The sequence below is a fragment of the Panthera tigris genome, chromosome A2 (assembly GCF_018350195.1).
Source record: "Panthera tigris isolate Pti1 chromosome A2, P.tigris_Pti1_mat1.1, whole genome shotgun sequence".
In the NCBI taxonomy this organism is placed as follows: Eukaryota; Metazoa; Chordata; class Mammalia; order Carnivora; family Felidae; genus Panthera; species Panthera tigris.
The window spans coordinates 164070765-164085166 of record NC_056661.1 but is presented as its reverse complement, the minus strand read 5'-3'; the positions used below and the strand labels follow the sequence as shown (position 1 = coordinate 164085166).

Here is a 14402-nt window from a genome sequence, read left to right as displayed (position 1 = left end):
GCCGGCTCTGTGGCTGCGGAGGGGGCGGGGGGGGGGCACTTGGCTTCCCGGGGGGACAGGGCTCTCCTGGATCTGATCGGACCACCTACGACAGCGGGGAGGACTCGGCTGAGACAGAGGTGAGTCTGGGTTTGCCCAAAGCCTGCTTCAGATCCCGGCTCCACGACTTACTAGCCGGGAGACACTCGCGCCTGCTGGTCTGGAAAACGAGAAAATAAATCTCTGTCTCCAGCGAGTGCTCTGGGCGGAGCCTGGACTGCACCTGCGTCCGCCTCTCTCCGTGTGCAGTTGCTGCGGAACCCCCACAGTCTTGCTCTCGCCAGGCATTAGGGGTGGCCCTTCCGCCACCACCCAGCCCGGCCTCCCTTCACAGAGCCCCGGCCTTCGGGCCTCTCACCCTGGCCCATCCCAAGGCCCTCCCCACAGCCACAACACTAGTCCCGGCACCTGAGGGGATGGAATTAACTCCGGTGAGCTGTTTGCTGTGCTTCCCGGTTGCCCAGACAGCACGCGGAGGTCACGTATACAAATAACTGACTTTATTGCGTGCTTGTGACAGGCCAGGCACTGTCTTAAGTTCCTTACGGGCATTAACTCATACTAGCCTCCCAACGCCATTGTGAGGCAGGTGCTACCGTGATCAGCATTTTACATTTTGCTCTAAATCATCCAGTTGTTAAGAAGTCAGGCCAGAACTCAACTCTGCAAACTGGCCCCAGGGATCGGGCTTTTCATTAGCAGAGGGACGGAAGACAGACTTTCAGGCTCTGCGACAGGCCACCGGCTACGGTAGGTTTGCTCCAGGAAGACCCTGAAGGACCCCAGGATGTGACGCCCACCGCAGGTACCTGCAGGGTCTGTCCTGGATGGCAGGGCCTGGGGGGCATCCCTTAGTGTCCCCCCCTTCTGGAGGCTGATCCCTGTTAGGGACCTTTCTTCCACCAGCTGGGGAGCTGGAAGGTTACAGGAAGGACGCTCGCTGAGAAGCAACTATTGGTCTGTTCGATTCATCATCCTCTGGCTCCAAATTGGGAATAACGCGTCTTGCTATGAGGTTTTCTCCACTACACGGGAGAGTCCAGTTTGAAGACGCAGGTTGTTGTGGACAGCCCTCGACCGCCTCCTCGGGCCCTCCTGCACCAGGGACGCGTGCACTGAGGTCTAAATGCACATCTGCTAACGTTTTCCATCAACGGCCAAAGGTCAATGCTATTTGACTGTCCCCATCCCTCCCTTGGGCAAGAGAGAAAGGAGAAATGCAATTTTAATATTTCCATTCCAGAACCTACGGCAACCATTAGCATCACAATGATGACTGATGTGCACTGTGGCCTCCTGAGCCGCCTCCTACAGCAGGCGAGGAGCAAGGCGCCCCTTCCGAACCCACAGTAGGAAACGATGATCATAATTCATGATAGCTTACAGCTGGGCTTCTCTATACTTATGGGATTGTTTTATGAGGATGGAAAATTAAGTACGCTTCATATCGCTCCATCTTCTGCAACGAGATCCGAAGAAGGGTTTCCTGGTTTCAAGTTCAACTTGCTTGCAGTGCCTGCAATTTCTAGGGGGTTTGAACTTCCAGGAGAAATACCACCACTCCTTTTATAAACTCTCGGATGAGAATCAGAGACAGAAAGGAAAACCACCAAAAGACACCAACCAAGGTTACATCCTTGCAGATCAGAAATCCTTGGACAGGAGCCTGGGGCGGGCTTTGTAAATGTAGGCAGCCTTGGGGGGTGGGGAAGGTGAAGAGGGAAAAAATGTTCCGGTGGGCAATACCGGGAGAGACGAGCACACATACTACTGGGACAACTTCTGCGTGAGATGGGGCACATCTGCAAGATGTAACAGCTCTCTCTGGGGACCAGGTTATCCCCCACCTCTTCTCACTGCCCTCCCCATCCCTGTCTGCACTTGAACCCAAGGCAGACGCTTCCTTTACTTTCCAAGGGAAGGAATGTGACAAGCGGTGTGATTTCCTGCTAGGCATGCTCTTAAATAGTTTTGGGAAATCACTGTTGCAAAACACTCTTCCTCAGTCCAAATGAACTTCATCAGACTTCCCTAGATTTCTATTTATTTCCTTTCATTTATTTTTTTTTTAATGTTTATTTATTTTTGAGAGAAAGGGTAGACAGAGCGTGAGTGGGGGAGGGGCAGAGAGCGAGAGGGAAACACAGATCCAAAGCAGGCTCCTGGCTCCGAGCTGTCAGCACAGATCCTGATGCAGGGCTTGAACCCATGAACCGCGAGATCATGACCCGAGCCGAAGTTGGACGCTCAACCAACTGAGCCCCCCTGGCGCCCCTCCTTTCATTTAAATGGTAAATACCCAGCACATCGAAGATTGTATATGTGTTCTGTGCATCTCTCTGAGATGTGACAGTTGGTGAGATGTGGTCAAATTATTTAGACAAGGAAAGAATCTTTAACACCTGCATAACTAGCATGTTCTAAATTCTGAGTTAAGAGGTAGAGTGTAGGAGGAACATCACCTTCTGAGAGATGGTTATCCCGTCTGAGGCGGCCCCATGTTTTCACTTCAATTCCAAGACCTAATTTTTTTTTTAATGGCCAAAAACGAAGACTTATTTCCCTGACTGTGCTATCTGGAGCATCCCCTCAAACCGTGATCATTTTACAATAGGTTTCTAATGCACAATTGCCAATTAAACTGTGCGTTTAACCTCTGCACAAAGCGCTCCATTTTCTGTTGTTGAGGAATCAAGCTTTTAAGTCAGCCGATCAATTCTGCAAATTATGTAAGTACACAGCACTTGCTTAATATTTATTATGTTGGGCAGAGTAGAATACAAGGAGAGTAGTGATAAATAGCACACTGCACGTTCCAGAATGGGTGAATCAGCCGGGGCTATCTGGACACAGCAAAGCCCTGGGTATCTTTCCTTATCTGGGGCTTTTCAAATAATGGACAGGGTAAAAAAATGCAGTGAGGCTGGCAATTGTAGTTCAGCTCTATTCTTGTCCAGGAAAATGATTCACTTTCTCCAGCCACCTCTTACCTAAATAATAAGTTTTCTGCCCCCGTTTCTGGATCCCTGCAAATGCCATGAGGTGCTCCAGTAGTAACAGTTTTTGATATTCTGAGACCACATATACTGAGAGCCTCTTTTCTCTCCAAGTAGCTGCCAAAAACTGTGGCTTTGTTTGATGTGTTCGTAATGAACTTATGGAGGTTGATGATTTTTCTCTTAAGTAATGAACGATTGCCAATGCCTGCTTTCTGTCATGCTCCTGTAATAAAAAACAAAAATAATTCGTGGGGCACCTGGGTGGTTCAGTCAGTTAAGCGTCTGACTCTTGATTTCAGCTCAGGTCATGATCTCACGGTTTGTGGGTTCAAGCCCCCCGTCGGGCTCTGAGCTGACAGTGTGGAGCCTGCTGGGGATTCTCTGTCTCCCCTTCTCTCTGCTCCTCTGTCTCTGACCCTTCTCTGTTTGTGTGCTCTCTCTCTCAAAATAAATAAACTTTAAAAAAAAGAATAAAAATAATTTGTAATTAGAAGAATTAAATTACATGTAAAAACCAGGAACACAAATGTTCTTAAAAATAGATACTACTTTACAAAAGTATATTTTCTCCACAATTTCCTATTCAGAGAAAGATTCTCTGGGTTCTGTTTCTTCATTTATAAAATGAGAGTTTTGCGGGCCCCTGGGTGGCTCACTTAAGCGTCTGACTTTGGCTCAGGTCTTGATCTCGCAGTTTGCAGGTTCGAGCCCCGCATCGGGCTCCGTGCTGACAGCTCAGAGCCTGGAGCCTGCTTCGGATTCTGTGTTTTCCTCTCTCTCTGCTCCTCCCCCACTCGCATTCTGTCTGTCTGTCTCTCTCTCTCTCAAAAATAAACATTAAAAAAAAATTTTTAATAAGAAAATAAATAAAATAAGAGTTTGTTCCAGAAGTTCTATTCTGGGTCTTAACTCTATACACGCCTCTTGGTTTGTTTGAAAACAAACTTGTCTTGTAGTTAGAGGGAAAGTCTTCTTTGCTCCTGCCACATCTATCAACTACAGAATCCAAGGGCTGTGATCCAGAGTTTTGGGGTTCTGCCCTCCGGAGCATAAATGCAGCAAGCCAGCACTAGGAGATCATGCCTTTTTATCCTCATGTGTCTGGATCTAACTGTGAAAAGGCTATAGAGAATCAAGCAGGGAAACTGGTCCGATTCAGCGGCATTGACATAAAGGAGACATCTGTGTACGTTTGGTGTTACTGTTACACATTGTTTTTTCAAAATCATGCAAATTGATAAATATGCTATAAAAAATCCACATCCTCCAAATGCTGTACCCTCTTACTACATAGAAACAAATGACATTACACTTGCAAATTCAGGATGCCAGGAAATGCGCATGATTAGGTTTTCACCGTCGCAATGATTCCCCGGGGCTGCCTGATTAGGCCCCGGATCTGAAAGCGCCAGTCACTGGAGCTCGACATGTGCACCACGTGGGTGTGTTAATGTTGCTTTGCCAACAACGTACTTCACATTTTCACGGTGATGTTTTCCCCCATAAAATTCTTCCAGTCTGAGTATACAAAACTCCCTTCTCGGAGTGTCTAATTACAGGCCATTTCAAGGAGCAGACGTCGAGAGGAGTATCTCTGGGCCTGTTTTCCCTCCTAAGGGAAGGCTCCTCTGAGCTCCTGCTTGGATGCATTCAAGAACGCTCTATCCACGCCCCACGTCTGGGACAAGACTGGGAGCTTCTCCGAAGGGACGTCATATACGTTTAGGAGAATAATCTATACAAGTGGAATTCACAGATCACAAAACTACCCGCTTTACAGGGAATGATTCAGTCTCAGTACATTCACAATGCTGCACGACCGCCACCCGGATCTGTCGCCAAAACCTTTCCATCACTCCGAAGCGAGACCCTATCATGTGCACTTTGCCGGGGCACTTCAGTGGTTTCTGACACATGGATGCACCAGAATGAACTGGAAGAAGAGTTCACTCTATGAAACCTATTATTGTTCGGAGGGACCGGCGGGGCCGCGGAGCATGTGAGGACCAGAGCTGAACTCGAAGAGCTCAATTAACTTGGTCACATCACTTCACACAATTTGCAAAGTTTCTAACGTATGTTAAAAGGTCACGTTGTGAGCTGTTAAGGCCCAGGATATCCAGGTGACAGCATCCCTGGCTCCTGCACGCTGCGCACAGAGACCACGGTGGCTCTGGTGACCATGAAGTTTGGAGGTACCCTGTGGGGGTAGCAATCACGGGGCATCTTTACGCCTCTTCTTCTGCTTCCGGTTTTGGCAAAATAGAAGAGGTCGGGACTCGGCTGTAAGGAATCTCTCCGTGACGCAAGACCTCTGAGCCTCCGATAGTCCACGAGGGGTCCCCTACGGCTCCGATGTCCTTGGACCCTGACTCTAGGATTTCAGAGACTCTGGAGTCTTTTGACACGGAACCACGTGAGTATATACGAACACTCCCCAGAGAAATGTGCTGAGTGCAGAAGGCCAATCCCAAAAGGTTACTTACATACGTAGAGTGTGGTCCCATTTATATGACATTCTTGAAATCAAAGACAGATAGGAGTCGAGAACAGATTAGTGGGTGTGGGGCTCAGGAAGGGTGAGGAGGGAGTGGGTGTGGCTACGAGAGTAACAGGAGCCCTCCTTTTAGGGATGGCAATGTCCTGTGTCACGTCAGCATCACTGTCAACATCCTGCTGGTGGCACCGTGCTGTGGTTCTGCAAGATGGTCCCACTGGGGGAAAGTGGCTGAGGAGCACAGATCTTTCTGGATTATTTCCTACGAGTGCATGTGAACCTACAGTCACGTCAAGATAAAAAGCTCAGTTAACGGGGCGCCTGGGCGGCTGAGTTGGTTCAGTGCCCAACTTTGGCTCAGGTCATGATCTCACAGCTCATGAGTTCGAGTTCTGTGCTGACAGCTCGGAGCCTGGAGGCTGCTTTGGATTCTGTGTCTCCCTCTCTCTCTGCCCCTCCCCTGCTCATGCTCTGTCTCTCTCTTTCTCTCTCTCAAAAATAAGTAAATATTAAAAAAAAATGTTTAAAAAAGCTCAATTAACTGAAAAGGACAAAACCCCATTGAGCCTGTTCTTAACAAGGGAAGAATAAACACTTGGAGAAAAGAGCGTCAGTGATGATTAATAAAGGACCAAGTGCTATCTCAAGGTGGCACCAAAAAATTGCACTTATTGCACTTATTAAGATGTAAATATTAGAACAGGCACATGATCTAAGCCATAATCTGGTTCCTGTCTGATGCCAGACAGAATGTAGTTCAGCACAGGAAAGAGTTATTCAGACATATTCAGTCTGTGTGTGTGTGTGTATGTGTTTATGTATACATGGACACACACATATGAAGAATTCCAGGGAATGACTCTACACACATAAATGCATATGTACTGGAGTATCTGGGGGGCTCAGTCGGTTAAGCGCCTGACCTCGGCTCAGGTCATGATCTCACTGTTCGTGAGTTCGAGCTCCGTGTCGGGCTCTGTGCTGACAGCTCAGAGCCTGGAGCTGCTTCGGATTCTGTGTCTCCCTCTCTCTCTGCGCCTCCCCTGCTCATGCTGTGTCTCTCGCTCAAAAATAAATAAATGTTTAAAAAAATTGTACAGATGCACATGTACCCACATGCACACATACGCATGCCTGTGCACACACGTACACGCAGAGGCACAAGGTCACCAGCCAGTCAGCAGCGGAAGGAAAAGTAGAGTCCTGGCTCGCTGCTGCTTCCACACCAAGCTCTCCTACAAAATCAATCACGTCACAGAAAAGAAACACACTTTCCCCCCCACTTAACCTTGACAATGACCTGCCACGGGGTGTCAACAGCCATGTGGTTTCCGTCTGTCCACAGAAATCAGTGCCCCCACGTCTGAGCAGCGTCCCTTCAAACAAGACTCATCGGGGTTTGTCATATGTTCACACCAGGGAAGGGAGGCTAATGGTGAGAATGAACTCTCCTTACATTAAAGCACCCGGAGGTCACTGAGCAATCAATCCTTCTCCGTGTCACTCTGGGCAAGGTTGAAATGCCCCCCATTCCTTGCCAACAAGCAAGGATTTCGAGTGAGAAACACGCCTCTTTCCCACAAGTCCCGTCAAGGAGACACACGCACCGTGGAAGCAATTTGTTGCTGGATAATGTGTCTTTACCCAATTAAAGACCTCTGCATTTAACCTTCCAGGGGCATTTTATCCACAGACTGGGCTGTAGAGGGTGAAGACGCCCAAGACTCCCATGCCTGACTCTGATCATGTCACCGCTGTTCCCGGATGTCAGACACACCCTGTGGGCTGATGAGACAGGTAAATGCACACAGAGGGAGCCCCAGATGCACAGTTAAAGAAGACACGGGGTCATTACATGAAACGAACATCCTTCCAGGGCTCGTGCTGGGCGATCCAGGCTCCAGAAGGGCAAGGAACGTGTCCCCTGAACACACCAGCAGTTCCAACAACACAAGCTAACTCACCAACGACAGCAGCAGTGTCTGGAGCCTTCTATCCCATCAGGCCTTGCCATCCACTATCCACTGCGCCACTCCTGAGACCCCGCCATGGTAGTTACCACGGCCTCTGTTCCCTTAAATACAGGAGAGTACAGGGCAGCTGACTGAGAAGGCAGAACGGGTCCACGCGGTCATAGGTGGGGGGTGGCAGCCTGAGCAGAGACTGACCTCCCTGCCCCCACGATCAGAGGCCAGTGGCCCATGCCCAGTGCCACGTTGTGCTTTTTTTAATGTTTATTATTTATTTTTGAGAGAGAGAGAGAGAGCGCGCGTGCACACAATTCGCGGAGGGGCAGAGAGAGAGGGAGACACAGAATCCAAAGCAGGCTCCAGCTCCGAGCTGTCAGCACAGAGCCAGACGTGGGGCTCAAGCTCACAAACCGCGAGATCATGACCCGACCCGAAGTCAGAGGCTTAACCGACTGAGCCCCCAGGGTGCCCCTGGTGCCACGTTGTTTCTGAGCACGCTCAATCCCCGCTCTTTCCCACTGGCCCTGCTCTGCCCTCCCGCACCCACACCCACGCACGGTGCTTGGACGTCCTTGAACCCATCAGTTCTGTTCCTCACCTGACTTCATCCGTCCTTGTAACTCCTCGTCCCCACTGTGGTCTTTGCAAATGCCCGGGACAGGGACAGCAATGTGACTGTTCCATAGAGCCCAGTCCACACGTCCTGACCAGCTTCTGACCAGGGGCCAGGAAGGCAAGGAATGACCACTGAGGGCCAGGCCCACCTTAACACGGCCTCAATTCTGGATGCTGGTCCTGCCCACGGTGTGCGGAGGAAACTGCTCCTTCAGTGACGGCATTTGGGGCCTCATTTTTCCTAACAATTATGTCCATATTCCACTACCTAATATTAAAACAGCAAAATCCCACGCCCTAAATGCTACCTGCAAATGCACCATACTGTACATGAGCTAACCCTACCTCATTTCCAAATCTAATGCTTTTAATAACTCTCCTGTGAATGAACTATTAAGGTTATAATTATTATTACTGCTATTTTCTGGAGAAAAAAACTTAAGTAATTCAGTCAGGGCCATCAGCTAGTGAACGGGAAAATCAGAACTCCAGCCCAGGCTTGTGTGACGTTAATACCCTTATCCCTAAGCTCCACGATGTGTGGCTAAAGTAAAAACCACGACCTGTGTCCACAGCAGGAAAAAAATAATTGTGCTCTGTGTGTACGTGTGTGCTGGGCATGTGCGTGTATTAGTTGATATCTGTGGATAAATCGAAAGCCTAAATGTAGCCCAGGTGCTGAGCTAAACTCTGGGACAAGGGATAGAATGAGACCTATCATCTGCTTTTGAGGGGATTCCAGTCGGGGGCAGGGGCATGGGTGTGGGGGCATCATAAGAGTCCATACGGAGACTGACCAGGTCCCGGGGGACAAGCCCTCTCCCGGGGGAGAGACCCACCCAAGGGGTGACTCAGGCTCGACAGGGGGAGGTAGGGAGTGGGTAGCGAGTGGAGGCTGATGGGAACTCAGTGAAAATGCTTGCACTTCCACGGAAATACGTGAACGTGCTCACGAAAAGACTTTTCTGTCGTGATTTCTTTCCCCGATGGCCCCACAGCACTATGTTATCAAAACACCATTTCCCCGCATTACTGACATGTAACTGACACAGAACATGACTTAGCCTAAGGTGTGTGGCATGATGAGGGGATGCCCACGGACGCCGCGTCCCGGTCACCGCTCACCTTTGTGCGTGCAGAGAGGACATTTGCCACCTGCTCTCTTGGCCGCTTCCAAGTGCATGACCCAGAACCACAGGGCTTCGGCCCAGCGTCCGTTCTGGTTCTCTCTGCTCCAACAACTCTGTGGGTGGTGATGCTGTCCACACTGAATGCAAACTCTCCAGGGCAGCGGCACCACCCCAGGGGCCGGGGGCGCCCATGGGGCACGGCGGGGGTCTGCAAAATGCATGCACAGCACGCCTGGTGCTTTAGGATCTCCAAGCCATTAGTGTATTTAAACCCCCCAAACTGGGCCAGCGGATCTAGTCCTGGCCTCCAGGTTCAGGCAATGCTAACTACAGTGAAGGTCAAGGTGACAATTAAAGACAAAAAAGGTCTCTAGCAGCCGTGTGATACGGCTTGCCTCAACGTGCACCGCAACTCTGTGATGTGAGGGCTATTACAAGTATTGAAACAAAAACAGATCAGGAAATTTAAGTCAAGAGCTTTAGCCTCAAAGTTAAGAGGTGGTGCTGGGACATGAATTCAGATTTGTTCTTATTTTAAAAGCTCTTTTCGGAGTGCCCTGGGGCTGAGTTGGTTAAGTGACCGGCTTCAGCTCAGGTCATGATTTCACAGTTTGTGAGTTTGAGCCCCGCATCGGGCTCTCTGAGGTCAGCTCAGAGCCTGGAGCTGCTTCAGATTCTGTCTCCCTCTCTCTCTGCCTCTCCCCCACCTCCCTCCCTCCCTCTCTCTCTCTCTCTCTCTCAAAAATAAATAAACTTAAAAAAAAAATAAAGGGGCGCCTGGGTGGCTCAGTCACTTAAGCGTCCGACTCCAGCTCAGGTCATGATCTCACGGTCTATGAGTTCGAGCCCCGCGTCGGGCTCTGTGCTGACAGCTCAGAGCCTGGAGCCATCTTCGGATTCGGGGTCTCCCTCTGTCTCCGTCCCTCCCCCATGCATTCTCTGTCTCTCAAAATATGAACAAAAGTTTAAAAAAAACTTTTTTAAATTAAAAAATTTTTAAATTAAAACATTTTTAAAAAAAGGAAAAAAAAACCCAAAAAACAAAAATCCTTACTGAGGGGCACCTGGGTGGCTCAGTCAGTTAAGGCATCGGACTCTTGATTTCAGCTCAGGTCATGATCTCACGGTTCATGGGTTCAAGCCCATGTTGGGCTCTGTGCTGATACCTTGGAGCCTGCTTGGAATTCTCTCTCTGTCCTTCTCTCAAAAACCAAAATTAATTAGCTAAACTCAAAAAAAGCTCTTTTCAAGTGTATGCAGTTCCATTTACATAGTTTATACTTTCCCTGTTCAGCAGGATCACAGCATGTGGATTTACTAATCACTATTCCAAAGTCACCCTTAGCTGTTGATCTGTCTGCACACAGTCTCGAGAGGACAGGGATGATTAACAGCCATCGCATGAAGCCAGCTGCGATGGTCCCCATGTCAACCTGCTCTTCCAATGCCTTCTGGTTCACGAGCATCCCGGATGGGAGCTCGGAGGGTTGTCAGAGTGTAAGCGTGGACGAGGTCCTAGCTGCACTGCTGTTTCAGGGAGGCATGAGCCTAGACCAGCCTTCCGCTAACTTTGAGCACCTAGAAAAATCTATTTTAAAAAATGAAAATCCTTTCCCCATTATCTGTAACCACAGCTGAAGTTGTTCCTTCTCCTGCTGATTATGATACATCAGACACATCGGAGCACCCAGCTGGAGCTGGGGGGCTGCTCCCTAAGTGCCGTGTCCTTCATCGATGTCAGAGGGGATGCCCTTTGTTGAGGGAAGGGGAAGTCACACTTTTTTTTTTTTTTTTTAGAAAATGGAAGCCAATTCTGAAGAGACTGCTGCAAATATTTTATACCGAGGACCATCCAAAGGAGATTAGGCAGTTTTGCTTCCTTGGATAGCATTAAAAAAAAAAAAAAAAAACAAAAAAACGTTTTTTTTAAGTTTATTAATTTATTTTGAGGGTGGGTAGGGGCAGAGAGAGAGGAAGACAGAGAATCCCAAGCAGGCCCCACGTGGTCAGTGCAGAACCTGACTCGGGGCTCGAACCCACAAACGGTAAGATCATGACCAGAGCCGAAATCAAGAGTTGGACACTCAACCGACTAAGCCCTGGAGAGCATTTTTTAACACGGAGCTCCACAGCTGCCAACAAGGCAGGATTAATGCTCCACGGGTGACACATTTTGCAACCTACTGTTTCCCAGGAACTAAAATAATAAAAAAGCACCACTTTGGTTTTCTTTTAATCTCTCATATTTCCTCCAAAGAAAACTCAGGAGAAAAAATATACAATACTTGCAGCCTAATTCACGAGAACTAATGTCTTTCTCTTAAGAGTTCTCCTGACACGGAAATCACTGGGTTGTACCTGTTTTGAAATTTTCTGAGACAGCAATGTCCCAGAAAGGCCTCAGTAGTTCTGCGTACTGACCTTTATCATCCGTATCCGCAAAAGGCGCTCAGACCTTCTTCTCGGTGGCTCAAGGGGTTATTAAAGACGCAGGTGCCCAGCCTCTCCAGTGGCTCTTATTCTCAGCTGCCCATCACAACCACCTGGGGAACCTTCAAAAGTCCCAAAGCCCAGGCCACACCCCCAGAATGATTAAACCAGACTCTCTAGTGTATGAGGGGTAAGAGCGCGTGCAAAGTCCCCGCCGGGTGACTGCCGAGTGCAGTGTCGGAGGGGACCTCCCTCGGTCCCCTAAACTGCAGGGGGTCCCGTGTGACACATGGGCTCTGCACTGTCAGGGGACTCTCTCAAAAGAAGCCACTGCGGGCAGAGGTGCCATCAGATTCATTTTTCCGTCATTAACACAGCGCGAGACTCATACCCGCACTCTTCATAAGCAGCTACTGGATGTGTAAATGAGTGGAGTAAATGGGTAAGTCGAACTCAGCTACCAATTAGCTTTGTCTAAGATCAATTGTTCATCACAAAAATGAGTCCCGCTTAGTTAACAGGATAGTTAAGATCCAGTGAATTAATGTATGGGGGGGGGGCACCTAACACAACGACAGATTTTCATTTCTATCTTTCCGGTAGCACCTGTGGACTAGGACACTGACACCAGGGTAATTAATCCCAGTATGGTCTTTTGGGCTAAAAAGGCTACAATAACCAGCAATGGCTCCTGTGGAAGATCCAAAATTTGGTGGGGGAGGGAGGGAAGAGGGGGAGGGGAGTTGAGGTCCTGACTCAGGATGCAGCAGCACCAAAAACTTCAGATGAACACCAGCTGGGGTCCCCAGACAGGCTTCCCCACGTTTGGGCAAATCCCACAAGAATTTTGCCCACAAACCAATGAATGGCTAGGTGGGTAGAAAACTGAGACAAGGATTTGGGGGGATCATGATGACGACCAACAGAAAACGAGGTTGTGTTCATCAGGGGCTTTATCAAGGAGACTCGGGGAAGGGTGCTGTGGATTCAGAGGGACAGGACAATAAAAGGAATATGGGGCCTTACCAGCTCATTGCACACTCATCAGCCCCTGTCTCATGCCAAGACTCATTCCTGAGCCGAGAGGGTGACGGTTAAGTCACAAAACAAAGGAAAGGAAAACAGCCTTGTAATCTTCTGCTGATGGCCAAATTTATGTATCAACTTGACCCGTGTTAGGAGGTGCCCAGATATCTGGCCAAACACTACACTGGATGTTTCTGTGAAGGTGTCTTTGGATGACGTTAACACTAGAATCAATAAACTGAGTAAATCAGATTGCCCTAATGTGGGTGGGCCTCACCCAATCAGCTGAAGGCCTGAATAGAACAAAAATGGTGATCCTCCCACGAATATGAGGGGACTCCCCATGCCTGACCGCTTCAAGCTGGGACACTGGTCTTTTCCAGCCTTTGGACTTGAAGGGAAACATCAACTCTTCCTGGGGCTCCAGCCTGCAAACCTTTGGCCTGGCAGTTCCGCCATGGTCTCACATTTTCCGCCTCAGACTGGAACGACACAGCTGGCCAGCTCACCAGCCGATCAGATCTTAGGCCTCTGCAATGACGATATAATTCCTTACACTACATCTCTCTACGGACCTACCTCCTACTAGTGCTATTTCTCTGGAGATCCCTGACTGATGCATGAACACACCAGACGCCTGCGTACCTACAGATGACCTCGGTAAGCCCTGTGACCATCGGGATAGAGGATTATCCTTGTTCTACCGCCAGCTGGAGTAATTTTTAAATATAAGAAGTGAAAATGACACTGAGGACCCACGTACCCACTCTCCCACCCTCCGCCCAAGTGAGAGAGAACAGTGAAAGATGACATTAAGCCACAAAACCACCATGCCTGTGCATAAGGACAGGAAAGAGCTCAAAACGATGCTACTGCGTTATGTACACGCAACTGTGACGTGCATCACACAGGGGCTCCATGCTCTCGGATGGGCAAAAGTTGGAACGCCTACAGGTGTCCTGTCTGGTGCACATTCCGAGCCCTCTGTAGTGGGAGGGATCAGTGGAGCACTGAGCCCATCCGTAACACCCAAAATGGCTTTGTTTCCGGCCGATGACCTCTTCCGAAAGAGTGGTTCATCCCTCTTGCGCTTCTGGGGAAGGGGCCATACGCTGGACGTGTCGTTCTGCTGGGATGAAATTCTAGGTCTGAGACGGGGGGGCGGGGGGGGGGCAGACCAGGTTCTCTGCCCCTTCCCATGCCAGTGGTGTGGCCGTCAAGGTGAATGTTACCGGGCTCCGTGAGGTCGGAATATGAACTCAAAGCAATGACACTCTAAATTAACTGCGTGGTGACATAATCTATATTAATTGAACACGATTGATTCTTATTCAGAACAAATGGGCATCTTGGCATGGCCACATTGATATGTCAAAAGGGCTTCGTTGTAGTACCTCATTGTCAATAGATAAAGTTGGCTGAATTGGGTCAGCAGGTACCACCTCCAACTGTCCTTTGTTATGACATCACAGAGCCCGAAGTAGACAATAACAGGTGGATTTCAGGGGATGCTCATTCCCCCCGCCCCCTGCTGGGCTACCTCTTTGCTTACAAGAACACCTTCAGGACTGTCCTCTGCTGCTGAGGCATTCTGACGGGGGCGGGGAGCCACCTGAGCACCAGTCAGGAGGAGGAAGGCGTTTCTTTGGCCATCCCCACTGCACCCACCCTTGCTATTCCAGACGGAGCCGGGGCT

General features: G+C 49.3%; 1 protein-coding gene and 1 long non-coding RNA gene across 4 annotated transcripts in view; one reads left to right on the top strand and one right to left on the bottom strand.

Annotated features, from left to right (window-relative positions):
• DPP6 (dipeptidyl peptidase like 6) overlaps nucleotides 1-14402 on the bottom strand; it is an 854635-nt gene that overhangs the window by 565311 nt on the left and 274922 nt on the right. The window lies entirely within an intron of this gene.
• On the top strand, nucleotides 1336-7695 carry LOC122235839. The gene is made up of 3 exons (XR_006213914.1): nucleotides 1336-1388; nucleotides 7212-7332; nucleotides 7412-7695. It is a non-coding gene; the product is annotated as an uncharacterized LOC122235839 (long non-coding RNA).